The sequence below is a fragment of the Henckelia pumila genome, chromosome 3 (genome assembly GCF_033568475.1).
Source record: "Henckelia pumila isolate YLH828 chromosome 3, ASM3356847v2, whole genome shotgun sequence".
In the NCBI taxonomy this organism is placed as follows: domain Eukaryota; kingdom Viridiplantae; phylum Streptophyta; class Magnoliopsida; order Lamiales; family Gesneriaceae; genus Henckelia; species Henckelia pumila.
Window position 1 is genome coordinate 198,935,007 of NC_133122.1, and position 6,000 is coordinate 198,941,006.

Below are 6,000 nucleotides of genomic sequence, written 5' to 3' on the forward strand. Positions count from 1 at the left end.
CCTCAGTGCAGTTGAAAGTTTGAAAAGTCATCTCCATGCGGTCTAACCATTTTTCCGCATCCTCTGGAGACTCGCCTCCAACCAAGGGCTTAGGACCCATATGTAGGAATCGACGCACACTGAAATGATCCTCATCACGACGACGATGATGGCGTTCCCGACGACGCTCCCGGTCGGCATCGCCCCAACGTCCACCAATACTGCCGTGACTTCTCTGATCATCACGATCCGCCATCTACAAAAATTACCTCACGGTTATCTTATGCAGAATCTAAATCCCAAGAATACTATGCATGCTCTGATACCATAAATGTAGTGACCCTTACCGAGATCACCTACTAAACAGAACTTAGGCATGCAATTAACTTAATCAAACAGTAAACCAGAAATAAGCTGCGGAAACCATAAACAATAATACAATCCCAAGAAAAGAAATCTGTAAATATCTGAATAGTTTATACATCCAAATCGAAAGCTGTATCAACCCAATACAACAGAAATAAAAACCTAGACGAAGCTCCAGCTGGCTAACCACTGCATAGCCCCTCTTGGATCCACCCGCCTCGTCCAATCGCAAACCTGCCCCCAAGGAATAGGGTAACCAGAAACACAGAGTACGAGACGTGAGCATAAAACGCTCAGCACGAGAGTATGAGTATACATGCATGCAAGTGTACCGTCTACTGACTGGAGGTCAAGAATCAGATAACAAAGATAGACCGGTCCCTGGTATGTAGCACGCTGTGCCGTCGCTTCAGGAGGTGGCTCACATACCGAAATACCAGTGGATACGCGGGACCCAAATCGATGGAAGTCCATCCACTAACAGGATAGGGTAAACCCTACTAACAGAAATCTCAATAGAGATAGCTCAAGATGCAAATGTATGCAGCATAAAATTATGGCATATAAATCATGCAGTCACATAATACATGCATACTCAGTCAGGACATCTCGAACAGTACTTTCGTACCTCAAATACTAGGCACGCTCTACCAGCTCTAGGTCTACGCCTATAATCTGCGCTACGCTGCCAAATGATACTAATATCATTAAAGAGCTCTAAAAGCCTTAACTAGGCTATTGCATACTCATAAATATTTTTAGGAAGCAAAACTATACCTTCGTCCGTTGTTAGCCCTTTGCTGTCGATTGCCTCAAAACTAGGCCACAGCTCCGCTATGACGCCTGGATCGCTATACCACATCCAGATTCCCAATGGGACGCCTATAATTCCCTAGATATGAGCTAGAAGACTAAGGAATCGAGAGAGAAGAGGTGAATGGTGTGCTTTGAAATGAATCTCGGCACCTCTATTTATAGACCACGAACGAAACGTCCGTTCCTCATCGTTGCATCCGTTCTGCCTGATGAACGTTGCGTCCGTTCACCATCGTTGCTTTCGATGGTGCCAATGTCACATCAAGTACGTAAGCAGTGGCGCATTTCTTATGACACGAACGTTGCATCCGTTCCTAGAACGTTGCTTCCGTTCTGCCTGACCCTCCGGATCATTTTTGATCATTCTGGGTCTAATCCCGGGCTCCGCTAATCCATTAGAAGTCTTCTTAATCCTGTTTAACTCAACTAACATGATTTGCTTAACACTTAATTTTCAATTTTGGGTACGGGCTACTACATTGTATTTATTTGTCAATTAACATCGACATACGAGAAGGAAATAGTTCAGTTGACTAACCTCATCTGAACATAATCTTGAAGAAACAGGGGTCAACTGCTACCGTACACACTTTTCTAATATATTGTAAAAGCAGTCGACTACCAGAACCCCCCGCCAAACCGATCTCATCACTGGTCATTTTTCCTGAAAATTCACCTTGAGTTTATTTTTCTCTTTAATTTAATTAAGATATTTGATTTAGAATAATTTAGTTTATTTTAATTAGTTGACTAATTCATAAAAATCACTTCATTTATTTAGCCCAGATTAAATTGAATAAGTTATATCCTACTAGTTAGACAATAGTCTCTGTGGGATCGACTTTGACTCAATCCAAATATATTATAAGTTTACCTAGTGCGCTTGCTAGAATTTCTAACTGAAACCGTCAATCAATAATCAATAATGTGTTTACTTTGATTAATTAATTTTGTGATATAAATTATGATCAAGTGATGAGTTATAATTTTGCCTTTTGCTTATAATATACAATTTTATTTTAAGTTTGTATTTGAAAAATTGAGATTGTGATTTTTATTGAATAATTTAAATTATTATTAATCGATGTGTAAATTATTTAACCGGCCAAAATTATTGATTATAAATATTATTTTTTTTAAAAAAAACAAAATTAAATAAATTGAGTAAAAAAAGGTTTTCCATGAATAGGGTTTATTATTAGAATTTTTATTCATGTTTTATAATTTTTAAATTGATTTTTCATGTATTAAAATCAAATGAAATGTATTAAATATATCTTCAAGTGTTTGAAATTTCTATTCATATTTTGTAATTTTTGAAATGGGGTTTTCATATAATTATTTTTCTGGAAAGCAAATGATATTAATGTAATTTTTCTTAATTGCAAAGATAATTAGTTAACAATGATTATTTATCACACCTTTTATTTATGATAAATTGTCAAGGTTTGAAGTTTTAATTAGGTAAATAAGGATGAACGTTAAGAGTTAACATGACCCTAAAAAAACAAGTGAACATAAGATTGATAAGATTAGTAATATAATCATATGCATTGAAAAATGAAATATAATTCTAATCTCTTTTAGAGTTTCTATGGGATCCCAGTAAGAGTGCTTCTTCCCACTCTCGTGTAGGATATTCGTTCGATCGGCGTCGTTCATTGATCTGAACAGGGTGTGACTGATTCGTCTCTTATCTCATTCATGGATCTGGACGAGATTGTGAGGCTCTTCCATGAAATCAAACTATCTAACTTGGAAGACCATAAAATAACCATTATGGATACTGATTTGAAACTCGAGGAAGAACGAGTGGCAAATTTTCTAGCCGCTAGAGTCATTTTGGTAAAAGCCGTGAACAAGGAGATTTTTCGTACCCAGATTCCTCGAATCATGCAGTTGAAGGGTAATGTGAAAATTGAATTTGTTGAAAACAACACGTTCATCTTTGATTTCACAATGAAAGTGGACATGATCAGGGCACTACGTGAGGGACCTTGGAGTTTCTTCCAAGACGTAATTGTTTTCAAGGAAATAACTGGATTGGAGGGACCACAGTCAGTTAACTATGAATAAATATCAATATTGGCGCAGTGTCACAATATTCTATTTGCATTCCTGAACAAGAATACACTGAAAAGAATTGAAGCACATACTGAAGTGATCGAAGAAATGGAGGGGGGCTGTTTCTTATGCCGATTTGCGCGCATGAGGGTACGCATAAATATCTCAAAACCATTGAAAAAAATTATTTGTGTGGGTACTGAGAAAAGTGATGAAGATGTTATCATATTAATTACTGGTACCGCTTAGTCGTGTCGCGCCCAAATTAACCCAACTCATATTAACTAAATAAACATGTAGTAGCGAGAGTAGGGATCGTTTCCACGAGATAAGTGAAATTTATTTGCGTTCTTAAAAATACTGAAATAAAATAAAAGGGGTTTTGGAGTTGAAATTAACTAACATGCAAGAATTAAAATTACGAAAAAAACAATTAATTAACAAGCCTTGGTATCAGTCGACTACACCCTTGAAATTATTCATTCGATCATCGATTCCCTAAAAATAATTAATTATGTGAGACCTCGGTTCTAAACAACTAATCTCGGCTTAAACAACAATTAAGCATACAAGATCCAAGACCAAAGTAAGAAAGAATTTTTATTTTTTTTTTAAAAGGGGGATGCGCTCGGGCGGGCAAAAACTGCCGCTCGAGCGCGTCCTAAACTCCAGCGCTGCTGGACAATAAAAAGGGGGGTGCGCTCGGGCTGCTAAAAACTGCAGCTCGGGCGCCCCCTGCAGCAGAAACAGAACAGAGCAGAAAAAGCTTGGCAACTCAAACTAAAAGTTATTCCATACATCAAACTCAAATTCATGCATTAAAAACATAACTTCTCCAGTTATTACATGAAATGCTAATGTTGATCAACTACGCACCAGTCTATAACATGCAACATAATACTCGCATAATCGATACAACATAAACAACGAAGTTCGAGGTCTAAACATGTTCCAAAACAACTAGGTAGACATGCTGACACGACTTATAAACCTAGTCTCACTACTAGCTCTCCCTCTTGTTGCTAACCAGGCCTTCGCCGACTTGGTCCTGCCCCACCTGTTGCCAAGTACACATACAAAACAAAGCAACAGCCGGATAACCGGTAAGAATGATAATCCCAGTAAAAACAACATATCAAGTAATACAACAATAAACATGCTTTCAAGACAACAACGAAATCAATAACGATGTAATGAAATGCATGTCTTTAAACCGGGATATCAAATCTGATAACGAGGGATTGTTGCTGTGCTTTTGGGATCCCGAGGGTGAGATTACGCAACTACTCACCGACTCACCCAATCGAGGTGGTGCCACGTATCTCACTCCTCTAGACTTTGAGCAACTATAATGAGTATGCTAGCACTAGGCGAAACGACTACGACCTAGGCCACTCAATCATAGTTCCCAAACGTCTAAACAAAAAGGGCGGTTCTGCCCGCTGAAGACAAGATTGGCTCAAGATGAATGCATAACAGAAACATAAAACATAGCCATATAACAAAAGATCAATCAAAACAACAAAACACAAGTTCCTCATGCTAGAACGAGTGTAGATGCAAATATGTGATTTTAAGGGAAACTCGAGAACCAACTATCTCGAGTATGCTATCCCGCTATCGATGTCTGCTTTTACCTTTCAATGCAGTAGTTCCAACTCTGGATAAGATACAACAAAAGGTTTAATCAACAACTAAACAATCCAACAACAAAGACAACGGTTCAAGGTAATCTCTTTACCGTTCTTCGTCCAATTCTCGACGACCAAATGCTGCTAACACAGGGCTTGACAACTCCAAACGAATCTGTTCAGATACAATCAAAGATCAAATACCATGATCGACTTACAAGCCAAGTTCAACAACTTCAAAAACGGTTCAAATCTCCAAAACTCAAACCGACGGCATAACGGCTATAACTGAACAAAGTGACAACGCAGACAGCAGTTCAATAGCGATATAACCTCATAAAAATTCTAAGACAACCAAAACAAGGCAATCCCAACAAATCTCAAATCACAATTTTCGAAAATGGATTCCAAAAATCATAACAATTCCGAACGTCGCTCAAATTCAAAACCGACAGATAATAGACGATCAGAACTCTATAGAGAACAACATACTCGAATCTAAAACGACTCTAACAACATCCAAAAACTAGAATGTATCTGATCGTAGAAAAACTTACGATATAACAGAGCTCTCACTGCAGTGATCGATAATCTGCCTTTAGAAATAATTTCTAACGGACGGATCGAGCTCGGACTGAAATCTAGAAGCTTGAAAAGGTGATGGGGCGTTTCAATGGAGGAGGAGCCGGCTAAGGAAGGAGAAGGATTAAAGAGAAAAGTCAAAAGTTGAGTAGATAATATATAAAATCCACTATTTGCGTTTTAGTCCCTGAAAAATCCAAATTTTGCAAAAAGGACCCTGATCAAAATCAAGTCGGCTCGTGAACTCTGTAATCTCCGATTAACTCAAATAAACTCATTTAAGATAAAAATGGGACGTTACAATTCTCCCCCACTAAGAAGAGATTTCGTCCTCGAAATCAACAAGAACCACAACTCATAAGATAGAATAAAGAACTAAAAACAGTAAGAAGAACTCACGTCATCCGGATAACTCTGGAAATCGCTGTCTCGTGTCAGATTCTGTCTCCCAAGTTGCTTCCTCGACTCCGTGATGGCTCCACTGCACTTTCACTAATGGAATCAACTTGGTTCTGAGTTGCTTTTCTTTCCGATCAAGGATCTGAATCGGTCGTTCAAAATA